The sequence below is a fragment of the Platalea leucorodia genome (genome assembly GCF_965183815.1).
Source record: "Platalea leucorodia genome assembly, chromosome: 7".
Lineage (NCBI taxonomy): Eukaryota > Metazoa > Chordata > Aves > Pelecaniformes > Threskiornithidae > Platalea > Platalea leucorodia.
The window spans coordinates 73,752,818-73,777,722 of NC_138829.1; positions in this window are offsets into that span (position 1 = coordinate 73,752,818).

A 24,905-nucleotide genomic window follows, 5' to 3' on the forward strand; every position below is an offset into this window, starting at 1 on the left:
GATTTGTCCTTTGGTTTTCCTTTTCCCCTCGAAAGCGTTACGCTTCGCTTCCAGCTTTGTCGACCAAGCCAGCAAGATGTGCAGCAGCAGTGCAAGGACTTGTACTGGTTTCAGCTGGGATAGAGTGAAATTTCTTCTTAGTAGCTGGTATAGTGCTGTGTTTTGGATTTAGGATGCGAATAATGTTGATAACACACTGATGTTTTGTTTGTTGCTGAGTAGTGTTTATACTAATCAAGAACTTTTCAGGTTCCCATGCTCTGCCAGGTGCACAAGAAGCTGGGAGGGGGCACGGCCAGGACAGCTGACCTTGAGTCAGAGGGACTGCGACCTGTGGATGAGTCCACGTGGGAGCAGGACACCCTGAAGCGTCTGTGGACGTGGTAAGCCCATGCCAGAGCAGGTATGTCTCGCAGCGTCTGTGGCCATGGTTATGTCTGTGCCACAGCAGGTATACCTCTGAAGGGATTGTGGCCGAAGGAGAAGGCCACACTGGAGAAAGTACCCCTCGAAGCACCTGTGGCTGTGGATGAGTCCGCGCTGCAGCAGGTACACCTTGAAGCATTGGTGGCTGTGCATGAGCTCGTGCTGGAGCACCTCAAAGCGTGTGGCCATGCGTAAGGCCATGTTGGAGTAGGTTTACTTCTGAAGAGAACATGGCTGTGGGTGAGGCCATGCTGGAGCAAGTATATCTCGGAAAGGATTGTGGCCCGTGGAGAAGGCCACGCTGGAACAGGTGCACCTCTAAGTGACTGTGCAGGTCTGTGCCGCAGCAGGTATACCCCTGGAGAGACTGGCTCGTAGATAAGGCTCCGCTTGGAGCGGGTAAACCCCTAAGGGACTGCAGCCCTTGGATAAGTCCAAGCCAGCGCGGGAACGGAGGGTGAGCACGGCAGAGCAGAGCCTGAGCGAGAGGTGCGGCACCGTCCCCCGGCAGGCTCCCCCCGCGGCGTGGGGCAGCCGCCGGCTTGCGGGACGGGGGCCGGGGGGGGCTGCAGCCGTTTGGGGGGGCTGCCCCCATTTTATTTTTCTGGCGGAGCTCCCCTTTTCGGGGGGGCACCTACATATGTAAATGGCATTATTAAAGTAGCGAGCTGCCGGTCGGGGCTGTTTTCCTTGTTTTGTGCCTTTTTTGGGGGGGGTGATTAAAAGTGTGGAGGGGTGTGGAGGGGCCTGGGGGGTGATGATGTCATTTGGGGCACCCCAATGTCACTGGGGGTGGGGGTGTGATGATGAAACAGAGGAGCAGGTGAGTGGGGGATGGAGGTGTCATGGGGAGGTTTCCCCTCAGAGGAGAGGGGTCACAGCCCCAAAATGCCTGAAAATTCATTAAAAACATTAAAAACTGGAAATACGGGTGCGAGGCATTGCAGTAGAGAAAAATCTCTCGCCTTTATATATATATATATATATATATAAAAATAATACTCACTTATATATATACATAAAAAAGGATTTCAAAATACAAACCTGTATCTGCTCTATTATATAAAGGATTTTAGACTATTAAAAAATCTAAATAGATAGATAGGGTTTTAAAATAAAAAAGAACTTGTCTCTATGTTAAGAAATAAAGGAGTTTAAAATGCAAAAAGAGATGATGTAGATGAACGAATTTAAAACAGGAAAAAGTCTGGATAGGTAGAGGTATCTACGCTTACCCTGTGTCACCGAGTAAGCCTAAGTAGGTATCCTGTGTAATCGAAGTAAAGGTTCTATGGAAGTGTAAACAGATAACTAAGTCTAAAGAGGTAGGATTGTAAGTAGACACCTAAGTCTAAAGAGAGAAGTCGAAGATATCAAAGTGTGAAAATATCCAAGTCTAAACAGCCAGCTCGTCTAAATAGATGTTCTATGGAATAAGACGTGTAAATAGGCACGTATGTGTCAATAGATATATCAGTGTAAACGGGTAATATGCATCAAAGGTATCTGTTGCCTGAATATATGTATGTGTAACTAGCTACGTAAGTGTAAACGTCTATGCTACAGAAGGTTTCTAAAATGCAAAGAAACCCTGTTTATAGAAAGGATTTAAAAACTCGACCTCCCCCTCGAATCTCTCTTGAAGATATAAAAGCACTTTCCAAAGCTGTCCCTTCCCCCTTTTCCCATCCCACTTTGGGGCCGGTTTCCCCCAAATGGGGACTTTCCCCAGTGGGGCCACGCAATTTGGAGGGGGGGGAGCAACACAGTTTGGGGCTCCCAGGAAAGCCGAATCCGCCTGGATTTCCGCAGCTGGAAAGCAAACACTGCCCCCCCTCCATTAATGCAGAAAATCAGAACCAAAAATGACCCATTGTTATGTTGTGGAAAAGCACCGGAAAACCCCAGAACTGAATATTTTGGAAAGCAGAAACCCCCAAGTTTTGTATGATGTAAAAGAAAAAACAAAAAAGAACAACAACGAGAACAACAACAAACAAAAAAAACCCCAAACGAAAAACCCGCACCAGTTTGGGCCAAATCTGGGGTGAACCGCGGGCGGTTTGAGGGGCATTGCTGGGGATTATCTGGCGTGGATTCCTTCTCCGGAGCGGAATATCCGTTGCGGGTTATCCCAGGTGAGTTATCTGCTGTGGATTATGCCGGGTGGACCCCCTGGTGTAGGTCATCCCCACCCGTGTCCCCCCGTGCACCTTTGTACCCACACATAGCCGCCGTCCGTCCGTCCGTGTCCGTCTCCTCCCCCCTGTCCTCCTCTGCCTGTCTCTCCGCCTTCCCGAGTGCTCTCCACCCGAACGTCCCCCCACACAAGGTTTTTCCCCCCGTGCGGGTTTTTTTTTTCCCCGGGACGTGCCCCCCGCGTCCCCTGCCCTCCAGTCTCGCGCCCCCGCTCCCCTGCTCCACCCCTCCCCTAACCCCTTTGCTTCTGGACCCCCAGGGTGCTGCCTGCACCCCCCCATCTGCCCATTGCCCCCACCCAAACTCTGACACCCCCCCACCGGCTCCTTGTGTTGTCCAAAAAGTGGCTCCTTTGCCCGGTGTGCAATGGCCCAATAACCACCCACTCAGGAGAGACGTTGATTACTTACTTCAGGTTTGCACAAAGCTGGGTGCTGGGCGATTTCCCACAAAGCAGGCACACCCTCATACAAAACAGCGGTATATTTATCAGCTTACATGATTAGTATAAACCTGCCTAAATTTACACTTGTTGGCTGGTGATTAACATTTCATACACTATTGGTTTACTGTACTTAAATTAGCCTTGCTTGCTCTGTAAATTAGCACGCGTGCCCCTTTCAGGTGGGGGGGGGCAAGTCTTTTTGGTCCTGAATTGAGTCGGCGGTCGCGATCTCCCCTCGCCACATTTACCTGTCACCCACTTTCTGCAGTTTGATCAAACTTCACGCTTCTCTGGCCACCGTCCAGTCTTTGGTGCCAAGATGCTCCCGTTTATCGGTCTGTTAGCTCTTCGTCAAGGCTAGAGCCGTTAGTTTTCCACAGTGTGTATCTTATACAAACACTTTCATATCTTTGAGCTCCCTCCCAAATTCCTTTCCCAAGGCGCAAGTCATTAGTAGTTTTGCTAATTGGAAAATTACTGTTTCTGCAAGACATCATTTCCCCCTTTTGAGACTTGTCTAAGGGTGTTCCTTAGATACATCATTTTTGTGCCAGATTGCTGGCCAAGCAACACCTACAGGTGCACTGTAGAAGTACATTCAAACATACAAAAGCTAACAGGATTATTATTAATAATGCCAGTAATCTCTTGATCCATAGGTTTAAATCAGGGAACCAGGAAGTTAACCATCCCCAAGTCTCTTTGAACCCTAAAGATGCATCATCTTTTTGAATTTCATGTAAGATTTTAGTTTGTTGCCAAATTTCATTTAAATCAGTAGAGTTTCGCCCACTTTGATGCACATATACACAACAACCAGTATTGATCATTGTACACACCGCTCCTTGAGAAGCCGATAGCATATCCAATGCCATTCTATTTTGGGTGGCTTCCCCAATCTCTGACGCTTCCCTTGCCAGGCTTTGGTAGCATCAGCTGTTGCATTCTCTATGTTTTCAGTAAGTGCTGAAATAGTCACTAGCGCTTTTTCAAGTTCTCTAACTCCTAACCAAGGGAGAAACCACCCGACAAATGAATGGAAGGCAGTTGGTCGAGCAGTTAATGGATTGTGGCTTCTTTGGTACCTTTTCATATATGTTCTTACCCATAGCCCTGTGTTTATTTCATTCATTATGGTAATATTAGGGACAACCGCACCTAGGGTGCAAGTCCCAGACCGGTTGGGCGGCAAGACTCCCCGTGCCTTCTTTCCACATGACCGAAACCGGCCACTGCCCTTGGAAGGTTCCCATAACCGCTCTGTCGTTTCTTTCCTTGTGACTGCATTGACCACTGACAGCATGGGTAATGCTCTACTGACGCCTTACCAGATGGCCTGGTCTTATTTGTTGTCATACACTTAACACATCTCGTACGTTCCAGGTTTGAAAATCAGTCTCTTTTTTTCCTTGTGAATTTTGGTTTTACCTACAAATTATTCCAGGACTTACTGAAGGGAATTAGTATTCTGACTGAAGGTACTCCCTTATTGCCATGCTCTGGGAAATGGGTACACACCCAGCAACTTGTTTGATTATCTATTTTCATAGCTTTTTCAACCATTTCCAGATGGAGAATTATGACTCCAAGAATCAGAGCATCCCTCCTGGTTCCCTTTGACTCAGGAAAGGGAAAAAAAAGTAACCACCATATTTCTCTTGTTGGGCTTTAGAAAAGTAAGGTACCTGTATAAAAACCATAGAAACAGTATTAATGTTATTCCTAAAAGACAATACAAGAAAATTTTTCCTTGTACACACTCTAAATGTAAAACTGATTCAATATCAGTCCAAGTGCAGTTCATTTGTCTCTGCATATTGTTAACTTCAAAGGTTGTACTTGTTCAACACTCTACATCTTTGGAGGGGCCACTTTTACGCGGGTGAGTGAATCCAGATATCAATCCCCTGAAGTTTCACGGCAGTGTTTGTAGTTAATAGTACAAGGTAAGGTCACTTCCACTTTTCTGTCAACGGCTCCTCTTTCCAGGTCTGCAGACACGCCTGATCTCCTGGCTTAAACGGGCGTACAGCTGAATCCAAAGGCACAGGAGTTCTCAGCTGGACGTGCCTATGGAGAGAAGTGAGAACCCTTGCCATAGACAAGAGAGAGTCACTCGACACTTGATCACCCTTAAGGTGCATCTGAGTTCCTTTCCCTGTTAAATTTACCATGTAAAGTTTCCCATACAAAATTTCAAATAGACTAATTCTTTCTCTAACTTCAGGGGTTATTCTAATTCTTAATAACGCTAGAGGCAAAACTTATATCCATTTCATCTGGGTTTCCTGACACAATTTTCCAATCTGCCTCTCTATTGTCTGATTCATCGTTTCTACTTTTCCACTGGACTGGGGTCTCCATGGAGTATGTAAATCCCACTTAATTTGTAAAAATTTTGACACCCCTTGAACCACGCAACAAAATGAGGTCCTTGATCTGAAGAAAACCTTCCTGGTACCCCAAATCTTGGTATAATTTCCTTTAACAAAGTTTTTACCACTTCTCTTGCTTTGTTGGTGCGACGTGGGAAAGCTTCAGGCCATCCTGAAAAAGTATCAACAATTACTAATAAATACTTATATCCATTACAATTCTGTAATTCGGAAAAATCAATTTGCCAATATTCCCTAGGTGTGAAACATCTTTTTACCTCTCCGGGAGGGGGTGTCCTTTGGATCTTAGGGTTATTTTTGACACAAATCGCGCATTGTTGTGTGACACTTTTAGCAATCAACATCATGTTGATTCCTACAGCCTACCTCCTACTGTTTCAATTAAAGCTTCAGTTCCCATATGTGTGCTCTTATGTGTTCGTTCCGTTAGTTCCTTCATTATCTGTGGAGTTACAACACATTGTCCGATTGGAGTCACCCACCATCCTTCGGCAGTCTTCATGCATTTCAATAGTTCAGCCAACTTGACTTCTTTTTCTGTATATTTAGGAGTGTCAATTTTTAACATTCTTTCTGGAACTAAGGTTGTCACTGTTGCTGATAGAGCAATTCTTTTTCATAGCCTCATCTGCTTTTCGATTTCCTTTAATTACATCAGTTTGTCCAGACTGATGTGCTTTGCAGTGTATTACTGCTGTTTCTTTAGGTTTATTAAGTGCCTCAAGTAATTTCATAATCTCTTTGCTGTATTTTATAGGGTTTTCTTGTGATGATGACAGTCCTCTTTCTTTCCAAATTGCACTATGTGCATGTATTACTCCAAAAGTATATTTTGAATCAGTATAGATATTAGCCCACTTTCCTTCTGATAATTCCAGAGCTTGAGTTAAAGTGACTAATTCAGCCTTCTGAGCAGGTGTATTCACTGGCAGTGCTCTTGCTTCTATTTCTTCTTCTAAGGTACCAACAGCATACTCAGCCATCCGTTCCCCTTTCACAGCGAAGCTGCTTCCATCAGGGAACAGCTCCCAGTTGGGATTCTGCAAGGGAGTATCCTTCAGGTCTGAACGACTAGAGTAGACCTGTTCGATGGTTTGTAGACAATCATATGACAATTCCTCCCTTTCATGTACAGGTAACAGCGATGCCAGATTCAGGGCACTGGACACTTTCAGTGCTGTATATTCTTGTTCGAGCAATATTGCTTGGTCTTGTACCATTCTGCTCGGGGATAGCCAACGATGTCCTTTCTGCTCCAGCACCGCTGCAACAGCATGTGGCACATAAACAGTTATTTTCTGTCCCAAAGTCAATTTTCATGCCTCTTGTATTGGCAACACAGCAGCTGCTACTGCTCTCAGACATCCTGGCCATCCAGAGTTTACTTTATCCAATTGCTTTGAAAAGTAAGCTACTGGTCTTTTCGTCTCCCAAAGTTTGTACAAGCACTCCCAGTGCCTGATGTTTGATAAATTCAGGAGACCTGATAAAGCAGGAGCACTCAGGAGAGCGATTTTTATTTCATCAAATCCTTCCTGGCGTTCTGGTGCTCCTGGTCCCTTAACAGCTTCATACAAAGGTTTAGCCGTTAACCCAAAATTAGGTATCCACAGGCGACACCATCCAGCCATTCCTAGAAATCCCCTGAGCTCTCTTTTCGATGGGGAGAGGGCGATTTGGCAGATCGCCTCTTTTCTCTCAACTCCCAGTTTCCTTTTTCCTTGGGATATCTCTAATCCAAGATAAATTACATTTTTCTGCATAATCTGTGCTTTCTTTTGTGACACTGTATCCTGCCAACCCCAGACAGTTCAATAGATTAATAGTTGCCTCTCTACATTCTTCAGCTGTGTCTGCCCCCAACAAGATACCATCTACATATTGTAACCAGGTAGCGGTAGGCTTCTGACCTTGCCATTGTTCCAGTTCTTTTGCCAATACATTACCAAAGATTGTAGGATTATTCTTGAATCCCTGAGGAAGCACTGTCCAGCAGAACTGCACTTTGCGTCCCGTTGCAGGGCTCTCCCATTCAAAGGCAAACAGCTTCTGACTTTGTTCGTCCAATGGAATGCAAAAGAAAGCATCTTTTAAGTCCAACACTGTAAAATAAACATTTGAATCAACTATCGTCGTCAGCAGAGTGTAGGGATTAGGCACCACCGGGTGTACATCAATCACTATTTGATTAATAGCTCTTAGATCCTGTACTAATCGATATTCCTATGAATGTGGCTTTTTATCAGGCAAAATCAGGGTATTATATTCAGATTGACACTCTCGACAGTCCATATTTTAGAAAATTATTAATTATAGGCTCCAGTCCAACCCGAGCTTCCAATTTCATGGAATATTGTTTTCGTCTTACTGGCCTCGCTCCCAGTTTCAATTCCACTTTTAGCGGTTCTGCCAATTTGGCTCTTCCAGGTTTCTCAGTTGCCCATTCGAAGGGAACCGCTGCATTCGTGATTTCAGAGGGAACTTCAATTTGTTCTTCCTTATTTTCAGCATTCTTCGTTTCTGACAATTCCTGTAACATATATGTTTGTGCCTTCCAGGCGTTATTTTGTGGAATATGTACTTGAACTTTATTCTCATGAAAAAGTTATCTGTGCTCCCAATTTATTCAATAAATCCCTTCCCATCAGAGGTAGGGGATATTCTGGCATATACAAAAATTCATGTGTAAAAGTGCTTTGTTTCCAATTTCACACTTAATCAGTTGAAAGAAAGTCCTAATCTCTCATTTTCCCGTGGCACCAATTACTGACATAGAGAATTTACTCATAGGTCCTTTACAACTGTTTAATAGAGAATGTATTGCTCCTATGTCAACTAAAAATTTAGCTGTCTGATTCGCCAGCTTAACTGAAACCAGGGGATCAGCTGGGGAGACCTTAATGTTTTCCCCTGGTGCCCTTCATTCATTGTCTGAATCCCCTAACGTAATGAGGTGGGCATTTCTTACCCGATCTTGCTCCTCTAGCCCCTTTAGGTTCGGGCGTTCATTCTTCCAGTCTCCCTCCCGTTTACAGGCTGCACATTGGTTTGGCCCCACCAGGGTTAGGTTTTGTGAACCTCTTCCCTGCATCATTCCGCCTCGTTCCCCTCTTACTCTACTTCCACCCCTACCTTTCCTTCTACTATTATTCCCATTTCTTGCTGCTGCCAGCGAAGATGCTTGCAACTTCATTCTGTTCTGTTTCTCTTTTCTTTCTCTCTCATCCCAATTATTGACATACCCCTGCCCCCATCGACTTTCTGTAACATTCTCTTTATATCCTGCACTTACTGCCCAATAAACACCATATTGAACATCCTCCCATTTGCTTCATCATCCGGCTTCAAATCCATCCATTTTCTAGCAGTTTCACACAGCCTCTCATAGAAAGGAGAAGGGTCTTCATTTTTACTCTGTACCACCTGATACAACTTTGCAAGATTTTTGGGTCTAGGTACCCCATGCTTTACCCCATACAAAATTAACTGCTGATACCTTTTGATCATCAATCTGTCCGCACTAATATTCTGATCCCAATCTGGTTCTTGTATTGGCATAAAACGACCCGGACCATCCCTGCTGTTTAACCTCATATTGTCCTCTGGAGCTTTTTCTAACACCATTCTCTTCTCCTCAGGGAGAAATAAAGTATTAAGCAACGCCTGCATATCTTTCCAATCCGGGTTATGATTTTCAATTATCAATTTAAAGGACCAATACATTTTTTCTGGATTTTCCCAATATGACCCAGCAGACTCCTTCCAATTCATTAACTCTGAGGCTGAAAAAGGTACTTTCACATAGACAGGTGTTCTGTCCGGTCCTACCGCCTGGCGCAACGGAGCCCGAATTACGGGGTTCTGCTGCGCCCGAGTTCTGCCCACGATAGGACTCACGTCCTTCACTGCTTCTCTCCCTATCGACAACACTGTCCCCTTCTCTTCCCGGGGAGACCATCAGCTGCACATCCTCTTCTCCATCTTCCACTTTCAAACACCTTTTCCCAATGCTAGAAGCAGAACAACACCGAGGCAATTTATTTTTATACTCCGTCATCAAGACATTTGAATCAGATACCAACAATTTGCATTTTCTTGTTGTCTTATAATAATTTCTTAAAGAAAAGAACAAATCCACGTATTTCATCCCATTTATCCTGCCTTCTACAAAATAACGAGCTGCAAAATAGTATTATAATTCAGAGTTCTCATATCCGGCCATTTTTCCCCATCATCCAATTTATACATCGGCCACCATCGACTGCAGTATTCTTTTAATTTTCTTTTAGTTAGGGGATCCCACCAAACTTATTCCAGTATTGCAGGATGTATCCTAATGGAGAGCAAAGGGGAGGTTCAGCAGACTGTCCTGCCCCTTGTCCCGCTCCCATATTTTTACCCAAAAAGAATGGTCTTATCCCCTTTTTCAGGCACTCCAGTCATCACTGTCAAGCGTTCACGAATACCTCTTACTTTTACCATTTATACAGCTCCCCTTACAATGTCTCTAACTTACGTGTTGCACCTTTGAGTCGCTTGCCCGCTCCGGACAGGGAGAGCACTCGCAGGGTCCCCGAACAAACAGGTCGGCGCGCGCTGGAATCTGAAGAACGGCTTCTCCCCTCCGGTGGCCGGCGAGTCACCCCGGGCAAGGCTTCACGGCTGTCCCATCGCGGTCGCCAAAACTGTTGTCCGAAAAGTGGCTCCTTTGCCCGGTGTGCAATGGCCCAATAACCACCCACTCAGGAGAGACGTTGATTACTTACTTCAGGTTTGCACAAAGCTGGGTGCTGGGCGATTTCCCACAAAGCAGGCACACCCTCATACAAAACAGCGGTATATTTATCAGCTTACATGATTAGTATAAACCTGCCTAAATTTACACTTGTTGGCTGGTGATTAACATTTCATACACTATTGGTTTACTGTACTTAAATTAGCCTTGCTTGCTCTGTAAATTAGCACGCGTGCCCCTTTCAGGTGGGGGGGGCAAGTCTTTTTGGTCCTGAATTGAGTCGGCGGTCGCGATCTCCCCTCGCCACATTTACCTGTCACCCACTTTCTGCAGTTTGATCAAACTTCACGCTTCTCTGGCCACCGTCCAGTCTTTGGTGCCAAGATGCTCCCGTTTATCGGTCTGTTAGCTCTTCCTCAAGGCTAGAGCCGTTAGTTTTCCACAGTGTGTATCTTATACAAACACTTTCATATCTTTGAGCTCCCTCCCAAATTCCTTTCCCAAGGCACAAGTCATTAGTAGTTTTGCTAATTGGAAAATTACTGTTTCTGCAAGACACCACCTGCGCCCTGCTCCCATCCCACTCTCCCTGCCCCTATGTTTTGGATTTGTGCTGGAAAAAGTGTTGATAACACACACAGGGATGTTTTAGTCACCGAGCAGCACTTGCACAGAGTCAAGGCCCTTTCTGCTCCTCACCCTGCCCCGCCGGCGAGCAGGCGGGGGCACAGAGCGCTGGGAGGGGGCTGGGAGAGCTGACCCCGGCTGACCGAGGGGACGTCCCGCACCGTGTGGCCTCATGTCCAGCAATAAAAAGAGGGGGGAGGCTGGCGGACGGCTGTGGCTCGGGGACTGCTGGAGCATCAGTCGGTTGGTGGTGAGGAATTGTTTTCATTTGTATTGCGTGTCTGTATTGGCTTTTGTTTTTCTCTCTCAGATTTTTAGTTTTCCTCTTTTCTGTAACAGTGGTTGTGGTTGTTGAACTGTTTTTATTTCAACTCATCAGTTTTCTCACTTTTACCCTTCTGATTCTGATTTTTTTTTTTTAATCTCTCCAGGGTCTGTTGGCTCGCTGGTGTCACTCTCCCACCCCTGATGCCACCTGCAGATGAATCCAGCAATCCCGGGGGCTTACTCTGGGGGCAAAAAAGCCGAGCCAAGGCAAAGGTATTGACCAGGTTCCCTGCGCTGCTTCCCCCGGCTGGGTCCTGGGGTGAGGGGCGGGGAGAGAAAGGGCCAGCAGCCCTCTGCGAGCTGTCAAGCGCAGAGGACTGAAATGCTCGAGCCGCTTGGGTGCTTTTTGGGGGCGAGGCAATGGCTCTGGCTGCGTGGGCTGTGAGCGGGAGCAGGGGCAGAGAAGGGCGAGGCTTGTGGCCCCCCCCCCCCCCCCCCCGTAAGGCGGCGGCGGCGGCTGCGGGCGGCCCAAGGCGGGCCGGGGTGCGAGTCCTTTGTCCCCGCGGGGAGCGCTCGGGGCGCGGGGCTCGGTGTGGTGCTGCCGCCTGGCGTCCAAAAGCGGGTACTGCAGCTCGGGTGGCGCCCGGGGGCGGTGGGGCGTTTTGGCCGTGCCTCGGTGCTGCCGCCTGGCGTCCAAAAGCGGGTACTGCAGGCCGGGAGCCGCGCAGGGGCGGTGGCGTGCACGTGATCCCCGGTGCCGGTGGCCGGTACCGGGCATGCGACAGCGCGGCGCCCGCGGGGCGATGCCGCCGCAGCCGTTGCTGCCTCCCGGTAAGGAAGCGCCGCTCTCGCCGCCCGGGAGGTGCTGGCTGCTGCTGGCACGGCCGCCTCGGCCTCCGCTGCAGCCCCGCCCCGGCCCACGCCCCCGTCCTGGTGTGGAGCGGCCCCGCCCCTAGCGACGGGCCCCGCCCCTGGAGCTCCCCGGCAGGGGAAGGGCACCACCCCTAGCGACAGGCCCCGCCCCTGGAGACCACCCCGTGCGGTGTGTCAGGGCGGAGCTTAGCCGCGGGGGGCGGAGCCTTGCGGTGGTAAGGCGGAGCTTTGCCATGTGAGGGCGGAGCTTCACCGGCGCATGCGCGGTGCGTAGGGGGCGGAGCCTTGCCGCGGGGGGGGCGGAGCTTTGCCCTGAAGGGCGGAGCTTTGGCCGAGCATGCGCGCTGTGTCGGGGGCGGAGCTTAGCCGCGTGGGGCGGAGCCTTGCGGTGGTAAGGCGGAGCTTTGCCGCGTGAGGGCGGAGCCTCATCGGCGCATGCGCAGTGCACGGGGGGGCGGAGCTTTGCAGTGGGAGGGCGGAGCTTTGCCCTGAAGGGCGGAGCTTTGGCCGAGCATGCGCGCTGTGTCAGGGGCGGGGCTTAGCCGCGGGGGGCGGAGCCTTGCGGTGGTAAGGCGGAGCTTTGCCGCGTGGGGGCGGGGCCTCAGCAGCGCATGCACAGTGCATGGGGGGGCGGAGCTTTGCAGCGGGAGGGCGGAGCTTTGCCCTGAAGGGCGGAGCTTTGGCCGAGCATGCGTGCTGTGTCAGGGGCGGAGCTTAGCCGCGGGGGGCGGAGCTTTGCCGTGTGAGGGCGGAGCTCCACGGGCGCATGCGCGCTGTGTTGGGGCGGAGCTTTGCGGCGTGGGGCGGAGCCTTGCCGCGGGGAGGGCGGAGCTTCGCTGGCGCATGCGTGCTGTGTCGGGGGCGGAGCTTAGCCGCGGGGGGCGGAGCGTTGCGGTGGTAAGGCGGAGCTTTGTCGTGTGAGGGCGGAGCTCCACGGGCGCATGCGCGCTGTGTCAGGGCGGAGCTTTGCCGCGTGGGGCGGAGCCTTGCCGCGGAGAGGGCGGAGCTTCGCTGGCGCATGCGTGGTGTGTGCAGGGCGGAGCTTTGCTGCAGAGGGCGGGGTTTGCCGCGGGGAGGGCGGAGCTTCGCCAGCGCATGCGCGGTGCGTCGGGGGCGGGAATCGCGCGGTGGGCGGAGGTTCCCCGCGCGGAGGGGCCGGGGTGAGCCCGGGGCGGAGGGGAGCGGAGCGGTCGTTGGGCTGCGGCTGCAGGCAGCGAGGAGGTGAGCGGGGAAAGCCCCGAGGAGGGCGGCGGGAGGCACGGAGCGGGGAGGGTGCGGTGCCGTGTGGGAGCCGGGCGGGCGGAGCTTCCTGGAGCCGGTCCGGGGGGGCGCCGCGCCGCGCCGCTCCGGGGCCGGGCGGCGGGGGGGGCGCCGCGCCGCGCCGAGCCGCGCCGCTCCGGGGCCGGGCGGCGGGAGGGCGCCGCGCCGCTTGTGCCGGGCGGCGGGGGGGCGCCGCGCCGAGCCGCTCCGCTCCGGGGCCGCGCGGCGGGGGGGGCGCCGCGCCGAGCCGCTGAGCTCCGGGGCCGGGCGGCGGGGGGGCGCCGCGCCGAGCCGCTCCGCTCCGGGGCCGGGCGGCGGGGGGGCGCCGCGCCGAGCCGCTGAGCTCCGGGGCCGGGCGACGGGGGGGGCGCCGAGCCGCGCCGCGCCGCTTGTGCCGGGCGGTGGGGGGGCGCCGGGTCGGTGCCGGTGGGGGGGGCGCCGGCCGGAGCCGGTGGCGGGGGCTGCCCGGAGCCGTGCTGGGGGCTCGGCGGGGCTTCCACGTGCGGCGGTGGCGTGGGGAACGGTGTCCCCGCAGGGTCAAAAGCAGGGAGGGCTGCGTCTCGCGGCATCTTGGAGCCCGGGGCTTTTGGTCGGCCACGTTGGTTCCCCGGGCCGTGCCGGCAGGTGTAGTTTCTATGGTCGTGGCTGCCGGGCAAACCGCTTCTCTTTTTGCCTCCTCCTTTCCAGTGTCACCTTCTGCGTCCCGTGCAGAAAATCCTGCGTGCTTGATTCCGCTCGCTGCTCAGGTAATGGCGCGTCTGGGGCTGCGGGAGCGGGGAGAAACACTTGCCGGTTCAAGGACGCCACAGGTGCGCCACATCAAAGCCAGAGGAAAGGCAAATCTGCTGCCCGTGCAGAAAAGCCGAGGACAAACTGCAGGTAAGAGAGCGCACCTCGTTCCTGCAGTGCTCCCTTGGGAGTTACGGATGTTTGCCTTCCAGGCAAAAGAACAGACTTTGCCTTAGGAGAAATGAAGAGCTGCCTGTTCCCTTCTTTAGGGTCCGGTGTTTCACTTCTGGTTGGTCGTGCTAATTGGATGGGCGAGCTGGAAATAGCCTTTTGTTTTGATACGCAGAAGTAAATTGTTAGTAATACGCGGTGTCAGTAGAGTTCATTTTTGAGCACCCAGGTGCCAGTGGAAACGTAAGGAATGAAGCTCGATGGGAACTGATACTTAAATTTAGTTTTCCGTGATTTTTCTCTGCCGTACGGGCGTGGATGGCACGGTGTCCTGTGGCTCGGTCCACGTTCTGTTCCATGGAGCCTTCGGTCTAGGACTTTGAAGTAAGGAAGTTTGTCCTTCCAGAAAAGGGCTAGTCGCTCCTAGGATTGAGGTGTGGACTTGCAGAGTCTCTTAGGCACGTGCTCGGAATTGGAGGCGAATTTCACTTGATGTTGCTGCTGTTTGTCTTCACTTTCCTTCCTTCCCCCACGGCTCCATCAGGAGCGGGAGCTCTGAATCATCATTTTGTTTTCAGTCTCAAACACGTTTTTTTACCCAAGGAGGTGCTACGTTTAGAAGTTAATGAGTTTTGTCACAAACGCGTCGGTCGATGCGATTGCGTTGCGATTGTTAAAACCCGCAAAATAACACCAGTCTTACGGATCTGGCCTATTTCTTCCGAACACGGATTCGTCACGTGCAAATCGGGATACGGGTCGTCTGCGCTTCGTGCTGAGACAGGGATGAGCTCCCAAAGGCAAAAAATACAAGGTCGTGGGGGTTGGTTTTGTTTGTATTTGGGGGCGGGGGGGGGGGGTGGGTTTAAAAGAAAAAAAAGAGCGCAGTGTTGACTGGTGGCAGCCTGCAGGGCTCTTTTGCTGCCCGACCTCTCCTTTTCCTCTCTTGAACTCCTCTTTCGTGGCTGTAATTGTCGTTTGGAGAAGTTCAGAAGAGCGGTTCAGTGACTTGCCTGGGTCCGTGTGCCAGTAATACCGGGAAGGGAAGCGCTTGAACCGGTAGCAAATCAAGTTGGCTACAAGCAGAGGTTCTGAAGGAAGAACAACGATAACGGGAAGCAAATAGCAAGTTCCCAAAAAATGGGCGCGTGTCAAACGCATCCGAGTTTTACGGCCAAATGTTGTTTGGCAACATGTTCCAAACGGCTATTTTTTCCTTCCCTCGGTTGTAGTCTTTGCAAAACTTCACAAAACCAGGAAGCTTGGGACTCCTACCCAGCTTTATGCTACGGGTTTTTTTTTTTCCTCTCTCAGCAGAGCGTCAGCTGCCGCCGTTTCACCATGGTCGCCCTTTCTTCTGCCGTGAAAGTGCAAGACGGACGGAAAGGCTCCATAGCGGTCTGCGAGTACAAGGTACGTCCGCGATGCGTGTCCGCGTTTTTCCTAAGGCGCTTGTAGTACGGACTTCAAAGTTAACGTCAAGAATGTGCCGGCTCTCCTTCCTTCTGTAGTTTTTCTAGGAACTGTTTTAAGGCAGATACTAAAAGTCAAAGAAGGTCTGCGCTGGAGCGTGTTAACGCCTGTGCAAAGTCGGCTTCCCTCCGTTTATTTTGCCTTCCCGAAAGCGCAATCTTGTGTTTCTGTGCGCTTACTAGGAAAGGATATCGGGAAAACAATTTTATCCAAAAAGAGGAAAGGCAATGTTTGCAAGAGTTCAGAAGAAACAGGCTTTGTTTTTGTCATAAAAGCTGTGTGCTTTTTCAGTCAATAAGTTTTTAAAAAGGAGGATTTCAAAATACAAACCTGTATCTGCTGTATTATATAAATTATTAAAAAATAATTTTCTGTCTTTTTCCCTTTTTTCCGTCTCCGTTTTAGTTCACCCATGCGGGTTTTTAAATCACTTCCCGATGTTCTTAATCGCCGCTTCCTTTAAACACTTTCCTGACTCCTTTTCTCCTCTTTGCTGCTGCCTTTATTCCCCTGTATTTCTGTTTTAATTCTTTCTTGTCTTTCCTTAGGGCCCTCGTTTTTTGAATCTTCCTTCTCCGTCCCTCTAGTTCGCTGTCCTGTTTTTTAATTTTCCCATTTATTTCCCTAATCCCTGTGGCTTTTTCCATGTTCTAGGTTGACTTTTCCCCTGGGGGTTTAGCTGGGTTTAATTGTTTCTTCTCTTCCCTTAGTGTTCCCTCAGTGCCCTCGCTTTCTAAATTTTCCTTCCCCGATGGAGCTCCCTGTCGCTATTTATTAAGTTTTTTCCTTATTTCTTCCGTCGCCCTTGCTGTTCAAACGTCCTGCTTTCGGCTGGCAGAGAGTTAAGGTTCTTCCTAGTAGCTGGCACAGTGCTGCCGTTTGGATTTCGGATGAGCATCACGTTGGTAACGCGCTGACGTTTTGTTTGTCGCTAAGTAGCGCTGACACCACTCAAGGACCTTTCAGCTTCCCGTGCTCTGCCCGGTGCGCAAGAAGCTGGGAGGCGCCACAGGCAGCTCAGCTGCCCCAGACCGGCCGCAGCGCTATTCCCTACCGTGGGACGTCACGCTCGGTATGGAAACTGGGGGGGCGTTGGCCAGGAGTCAGCGATGGCAGCTCGGGGACGTGCTTGGCATCGGTCGGCGAGTGGTGAGCCCCTGTCTAGTGAAGCGCTTGCTTTGTATACTCTTATTGGTTTATTACTGCTACTACTGCTACTACTAGTGTTACTACTATTCTGTTGTCTTTTCCTTCAATTGTTAAACTGTTCTTACCTTAACCCCCGAGTTTTCTGACTTCCACCCTTGCAATTTTCTCCCGCGTAGCGGCTGCGTGGTGCTTGGCTGCTGGCTGGGGTTAAACCACGACAAAAGCTTCTGTCGACTTGTATTCCGTCTGCCGTTTCCATTTTTTAATTCTTCCTTGTCTCTATTAGTACCTTTGCTTTGTCCGTTTTCTTCCTACGTCTCTCTTTTAGTTCACTGTCCCTGTTTTTCATTTTTTTCTCTTTGTTGCCCTAATTCCCGTCACTCTTGAATTTTTTTTTGCTTTTATCCCGTTCCCTGTCTTTAGTTTGCAGTTAGTTCTTCTCTTTCCTTAGGGTCCTCCCTTTTAACAGCCTCGGAGGGGGCGTAGCTTCCCGCTGAGGAGCGGTTGGAGGAGGCGAGGTGGTTGTCAGCCGGGTCATCATTTAATAGTAAAGTATGAAATGGCACGTTGATTAATCATTTACCTTTTGGTTTTGTGGGAGCTGTGCTGGCTGCCTTTAGAATCAGCTGAGAATTTGAGGTGAGCTGGGTTGTAGAGGGGAGGCACCCGGGGCTGGCTATTTCACCCGAGCGCCACGGGCACTTTGTGTCTCCTGGCATCCTAGGCGCACCGAGTGACAGTCGCAGCATCTTTCTTTAGAATAGGCGTGGAGCAGGTGAGCGGAGCGGTAGGGTGCTTTTGAGGAGGAGGGTGTCGCAGAAGCGGTTGGCAGTAACCAGACCGATGCTGAATACCAGCGCTGTGTTTTAGTTTGTTAGTGGGTTGTGGGTTTGTGGGTTGGGAGTTTGGTGTTGGTTTTTTTGTTTGTTTTGGGTTTTTTTGTTGTTTTTTTTGTTGTGTGGTTTGTGTGGTTTGTGTGGTTTGTGTGGTTTGTGTGGTTTGTGTGGTTTGTGTGGTTTGTGTGGTTTGTGTGGTTTGTGTGGTTTGTGTGGTTTGTGTGGTTTGTGTGGTTTGTGTGGTTTGTGTGGTTTGTGTGGTTTGTGTGGTTTGTGTGGTTTGTGTGGTTTGTGTGGTTTGTGTGGTTTGTGTGGTTTGTGTGGTTTGTGTGGTTTGTGTGGTTTGTGTGGTTTGTGTGGTTTGTGTGGTTTGTGTGGTTTGTGTGGTTTGTGTGGTTTGTGTGGTTTGTGTGGTTTGTGTGGTTTGTGTGGTTTGTGTGGTTTGTGTGGTTTGTGTGGTTTGTGTGGTTTGTGTGGTTTGTGTGGTTTGTGTGGTTTGTGTGGTTTGTGTGGTTTGTGTGGTTTGTGTGGTTTGTGTGGTTTGTGTGGTTTGTGTGGTTTGTGTGGTTTGTGTGGTTTCTGTGGTTTCTGTGGTTTCTGTGGTTTCTGTGGTTTCTGTGGTTTCTGTGGTTTCTTGTTTTGGTTTGGTTTTTTTTGTTTTTTTTTGTTGTGTGGTTTTTGTGTTTTTTTTGTTTTGTTTTAGATGACGAAGAGGAACTGGGTGAGTGCAGGAATGTTCTAGTTAGGTGTGTGGTGGTTTTCTTTTTTTTTTGAGGGTGGATTCAGATCCCTGGCCCTCTGAAAGCTCAGTTGCGGGATCAGGGCTGAGGAGGTAACAAGGATAGGAATTGCAGGGAGGGGTTATAAAGTTGGTGTCGGGGAGAGGCCTGTCCAGGAGCAGTCTCCTTTGGGAAGGGCAAAGGAGCGGGTTACTGTTGTTAGCGCGCTGCTGACGTTTGCTGAGCAGGGCAGTTCCATCCTGTGTCTGTGCGTTTTGCTTTTGCGTAGTCTGTCTGTCTTCTGTGTCTCGTACCATGGCTTTCTCAGGTCTCGATGTTTCCGTAGCTCTTTGTGATCATCGGGCCCCTCGGTAAGCCTCCCGAGGGTCTCGAACGCATCGCCTCATCGGCATAGCGCTTCTTGAGCCCTGCTTATCTTGCCGTCGTAGCTTAAAGCACGGACGTGTCCGGGAAGCGTCGCGTTCCAGATGTTTCCGAGGGATCGTCTGTTGCGGTGGCCGGCCGGGCGGTCTCCGCAGGTCTGCTTTTGAGAGTTACGTTTCTACGGTCGTCTTCAGGGGTTTCATCCCTGGTTCCTTAATGGTCTTAGGTCTTAAATCCTGGCTTGTCATGCATCCATTTATCTTTTTTAGATGGTAGTTTTATCTCCTGGGCCACGGCAGGCACCGTAGGGGTTCCGTGCCGGAGGCGTCTTCCCTACCGGAGTCGTTCCCGCTCGTGATCTTCTCGGGTCTCGAGGTCACGTCGTTTGTGGCATCTGTGTGCAGTGTCTGTCTGTGTGTCGGGGTTGGAGCCGCTCTGCCCAGGAGCGTTGCGATATTGGAGTTGGGGGTAGCATAGCCTCACGGTGATACGTCCATTTGTACAGTATCTGTAGGCAAAGATTGTACGGGCCATCTCGAGGCAAGCAGCTGTAGACAGGTGCCGCAGTTACTTCTGTTGTGTTTTGCGGGTGCCGGAGGCTGGACCGGCGCACGTAGCGAAGCGTCTTCTTCGCCTTGCCGTAGCGGAAGGTGAAACTTGGGAATCGTACGGAGCCCAAGGTTGTTTAGAGGTGCGCGGCGAGGCAGTTGCAGGGATAGCTCTGGAACCGGGGGGCTGTGCTGCAGTGGCAGCTGGGTGGTGTAAGTGTAGTGGTTTGAGTGAGCGGTGGTTGAAGGATTGTTCGGTTCCTGAATGTGCCTAACCTTGTACGTGTGAAGTATTTTATTGCAGGTCGTATGTAATGTTGAGAGTAATTTATTTCATATATACTATAGAATAAAAAAACCCCAGCTGGGGCATTTCCCTCCCCCCCGCTGCGTTTTTTTTCCCCCGGTCCCGGCTGCTCTGCGAGGCGATGATCATCGCCAAGGTTTGGGCGGAGGTCAGGCTCGGGCCGGGGTTTTCTCAGGCAGGGCGATTTTTTTTTTTTTTTTTTTTTTGAGGCCCTCGGGAACACCGTTCCCAGGGAGCGCCGCAGAGGCAGGGCGACGGTCCGTTGTGGCGTGCTGGTGGTGGAACGGATCGGCCGAGACCGAGGCGTGGTTTGGGTGGTAGCTGAATGAGCGGTGCGTTTGGAATGTATCTAACCTTTTATGATGGTGTGGGGGTGCTTTGTTTCTTTGCAGGTTCCAGGTGGAATTGAAATTTTTCCTTTGCAGACATGTAGAAATGAAAACAAAATGACAATTATGACAATTATCCCTGGGAGTCATAATTAATTTAAATTAAAAAAAAAATTACTCCCAGGGTAGGAGCTGGTTGCTACTGCTGCACCAGCCTTACCATTTTTTAATTTTTTTTTAGTTCATTTTTTTTATAGTGTTTGTTATTTGGTTTTTTTTTCCTTTGTACTATATAAATATGTATACAAATATATACATACACCCTCCCAGGTGGGAGGAAGCAATGATTAAACTAGTAACACCACATCTTCCTATAACAATTCATTCCTCCCACATGGAAGGGCAATTACCATCTTGTTATGAAACTGAATCAACTAATTATTCAAAGCAGTTACATTTCTCTGGCACCCCCTACAAAACAAAAGAAACAATAAACAACGAGAAATGCAAACACAATCATTCAAACAAAATTGTACACAGCACACAAAAGTGTAAAAAGCAAAACCCAGCGCGGCAAAAAACGACCTCGTCCAAAGCACCAAACTAGCCGACACAGTCCTCCCGGATGACAGAGAAGGTCCTCCAGAGCATAGAGATGAGCCAGAAAGTCCTCCCCGATGAGAAAGACTGGCCTTCAGACCATAGAGCTGCAAGGAGAAGTCCTCCCGGAGTATAGAGCGGCTCCGCAGACCATCGAGATGACAGCGAAAGTCGACCCAGACGATAGAGAAGGTCGTCCAGAGCATAGAGCTGAAACCAGAGGTCCCCTGGATGATCCAGAAGGTCGCCGAGCGCCTCGAGATTAAACTGGCGGTCCCAACCGGCGCATGCGCGGTGCGTCGGGGGCGGGCATGGGGCGGTGGGCGGAGGTTCCCCGCGCGGAGCGGAGCGGCGCGGTCGTTGGGCTGCGGCTGCAGGCAGCGAGGAGGTGAGCGGGGAAAGCCCCGAGGAGGACGGCGGTGCCTGCGGGGGAGCGGCCGGGCCGGCGGGAGGCACGGAGCGGGGAAGGTGCGGTGCCGTGTGGGAGCCGGCGGGCGGAGCTTCCTGGAGCCGGTCGGGGCCGGGGGCGCCGCGCCGCTCCGCTCGGGGGCCGGGCGGCGGGGGGGGCGCCGAGCCGAGCCGCTGAGCTCCGGGGCCTGGCGGCGGGGGGGGGGCCGCGCCGCTCCGGGGCCTGGCGGCGGGGGGGAGCCGTGCCGCTCCGGGGCCGGGCGGCGGGGAGGCGCCGCGCCGCTCCGGGGCCGGGCGGCGGGGGGGCGCCGAGCCGCGCCGCTCCGGGGCCGGGCGGCGGGGAGGCGCCGCGCCGCGCCGCTCCGGGGCCGGGCGCCGAGCCGCGCCGCTCCGGGGCCGGGCGGCGGGGGGGCGCCGCGCCGAGCCGCGCCGCTCCGGGGCCGGGCGGCGGGGAGGCGCCGCGCCGAGCCGCTCCGGGGCCGGGCGCCGAGCCGCGCCGCTCCGGGGCCGGGCGGCGGGGAGGCGCCGCGCCGAGCCGCGCCGCTCCGGGGCCGGGCGGCGGGGGGGGGGGCCGCGCCGCTCCGGGGCCGGGCGCCGAGCCGCGCCGCTCCGGGGCCGGGCGGCGGGGGGGGGGGCCGCGCCGCTCCGGGGCCGGGCGCCGAGCCGCGCCGCTCCGGGGCCGGGCGGCGGGGAGGCGCCGAGCCGCGCCGCGCCGCTCCGGGGCCGGGCGGCGGGGAGGCGCTGCGCCGCGCCGCTCCGGGGCCGGGCGGCGGGGGGCACCGCGCCGCTTCGGGGCCGGGCGGCGGGGGTCGGCGGGTCGGCGCCGGTGGTGGGAGGCCGGCCGGAGCCGGTGGCGGGGGCTGCCCGGAGCCGTGCTGGGGGCTCGGCGGGGCTTCCACGTGCGGCGGTGGCGTGGGGAACGGTGTCCCCGCAGGGTCAAAAGCAGGGAGGGCTGCGTCTCGCGGCATCTTGGAGCCCGGGGCTTTTGGTCGGCCACGTTGGTTCCCCGGGCCGTGCCGGCAGGTGTAGTTTCTATGGTCGTGGCTGCCGGGCAAACCGCTTCTCTTTTTGCCTCCTCCTTTCCAGTGTCACCTTCTGCGTCCCGTGCAGAAAATCCTGCGTGCTTGATTCCGCTCGCTGCTCAGGTAATGGCGCGTCTGGGGCTGCGGGAGCGGGGAGAAACACTTGCCGGTTCAAGGACGCCACGGGTGCGCCACATCAAAGCCAGAGGAAAGGCAAATCTGCTGCCCGTGCAGAAAAGCCGAGGACAAACTGCAGGTAAGAGAGCGCACCTCGTTCCTGCAGTGCTCCCTTGGGAGTTACGGATGTTTGCCTTCCAGGCAAAAGAACAGACTTTGCCTTAGGAGAAATGAAGAGCTGCCTGTTCCCTTCTTTAGGGTCCGGTGTTTCACTTCTGGTTGGTCGTGCTAATTGGATGGGCGAGCTGGAAATAGCCTTTTGTTTTGATACGCAGAAGTCAATTGTTAGTAATACGCGGTGTCAGTAGAGTTCATTTTTGAGCACCCAGGTGCCAGTGGAAACGTAAGGAATGAAGCTCGATGGGAACTGATACTTAAATTTAGTTTTCCGTGATTTTTCTCTGCCGTACGGGCGTGGATGGCACGGTGTCCTGTGGCTCGGTCCACGTTCTGTTCCGTGGAGCCTTCGGTCTAGGACTTTGAAGTAAGGAAGTTTGTCCTTCCAGAAAAGGGCTAGTCGCTCCTAGGATTGAGGTGTGGACTTGCAGAGTCTCTTAGGCACGTGCTCGGAATTGGAGGCGAATTTCACTTGATGTTGCTGCTGTTTGTCTTCACTTTCCTTCCTTCCCCCACGGCTCCATCAGGAGCGGGAGCTCTGAATCATCATTTTGTTTTCAGTCTCAAACACGTTTTTTTACCCAAGGAGGTGCTACGTTTAGAAGTTAATGAGTTTTGTCACAAACGCGTCGGTCGATGCGATTGCGTTGCGATTGTTAAAACCCGCAAAATAACACCAGTCTTACGGATCTGGCCTATTTCTTCCGAACACGGATTCGTCACGTGCAAATCGGGATACGGGTCGTCTGCGCTTCGTGCTGAGACAGGGATGAGCTCCCAAAGGCAAAAAATACAAGGTCGTGGGGGTTGGTTTTGTTTGTATTTGGGGGCGGGGGGGGGGGGTGGGTTTAAAAGAAAAAAAAGAGCGCAGTGTTGACTGGTGGCAGCCTGCAGGGCTCTTTTGCTGCCCGACCTCTCCTTTTCCTCTCTTGAACTCCTCTTTCGTGGCTGTAATTGTCGTTTGGAGAAGTTCAGAAGAGCGGTTCAGTGACTTGCCTGGGTCCGTGTGCCAGTAATACCGGGAAGGGAAGCGCTTGAACCGGTAGCAAATCAAGTTGGCTACAAGCAGAGGTTCTGAAGGAAGAACAACGATAACGGGAAGCAAATAGCAAGTTCCCAAAAAATGGGCGCGTGTCAAACGCATCCGAGTTTTACGGCCAAATGTTGTTTGGCAACATGTTCCAAACGGCTATTTTTTCCTCCCCTCGGTTGTAGTCTTTGCAAAACTTCACAAAACCAGGAAGCTTGGGACTCCTACCCAGCTTTATGCTACGGGTTTTTTTTTTTCCTCTCTCAGCAGAGCGTCAGCTGCCGCCGTTTCACCGTGGTCGCCCTTTCTTCTGCCGTGAAAGTGCAAGACGGACGGAAAGGCTCCATAGCGGTCTGCGAGTACAAGGTACGTCCGCGATGCGTGTCCGCGTTTTTCCTAAGGCGCTTGTAGTACGGACTTCAAAGTTAACGTCAAGAATGTGCCGGCTCTCCTTCCTTCTGTAGTTTTTCTAGGAACTGTTTTAAGGCAGATACTAAAAGTCAAAGAAGGTCTGCGCTGGAGCGTGTTAACGCCTGTGCAAAGTCGGCTTCCCTCCGTTTATTTTGCCTTCCCGAAAGCGCAATCTTGTGTTTCTGTGCGCTTACTAGGAAAGGATATCGGGAAAACAATTTTATCCGAAAAGAGGAAAGGCAATGTTTGCAAGAGTTCAGAAGAAACAGGCTTTGTTTTTGTCATAAAAGCTGTGTGCTTTTTCAGTCAATAAGTTTTTAAAAAGGAGGATTTCAAAATACAAACCTGTATCTGCTGTATTATATAAATTATTAAAAAATAATTTTCTGTCTTTTTCCCTTTTTTCCGTCTCCGTTTTAGTTCACCCATGCGGGTTTTTAAATCACTTCCCGATGTTCTTAATCGCCGCTTCCTTTAAACACTTTCCTGACTCCTTTTCTCCTCTTTGCTGCTGCCTTTATTCCCCTGTATTTCTGTTTTAATTCTTTCTTGTCTTTCCTTAGGGCCCTCGTTTTTTGAATCTTCCTTCTCCGTCCCTCTAGTTCGCTGTCCTGTTTTTTAATTTTCCCACTTATTTCCCTAATCCCTGTGGCTTTTTCCATGTTCTAGGTTGACTTTTCCCCTGGGGGTTTAGCTGGGTTTAATTGTTTCTTCTCTTCCCTTAGTGTTCCCTCAGTGCCCTCGCTTTCTAAATTTTCCTTCCCCGATGGAGCTCCCTGTCGCTATTTATTAAGTTTTTTCCTTATTTCTTCCGTCGCCCTTGCTGTTCAAACGTCCTGCTTTCGGCTGGCAGAGAGTTAAGGTTCTTCCTAGTAGCTGGCACAGTGCTGCCGTTTGGATTTCGGATGAGCATCATGTTGGTAACGCGCTGACGTTTTGTTTGTCGCTAAGTAGCGCTGACACCACTCAAGGACCTTTCAGCTTCCCGTGCTCTGCCCGGTGCGCAAGAAGCTGGGAGGCGCCACAGGCAGCTCAGCTGCCCCAGACCGGCCGCAGCGCTATTCCCTACCGTGGGACGTCACGCTCGGTATGGAAACTGGGGGGGCGTTGGCCAGGAGTCAGCGATGGCAGCTCGGGGACGTGCTTGGCATCGGTCGGCGAGTGGTGAGCCCCTGTCTAGTGAAGCGCTTGCTTTGTATACTCTTATTGGTTTATTACTGCTACTACTGCTACTACTAGTGTTACTACTATTCTGTTGTCTTTTCCT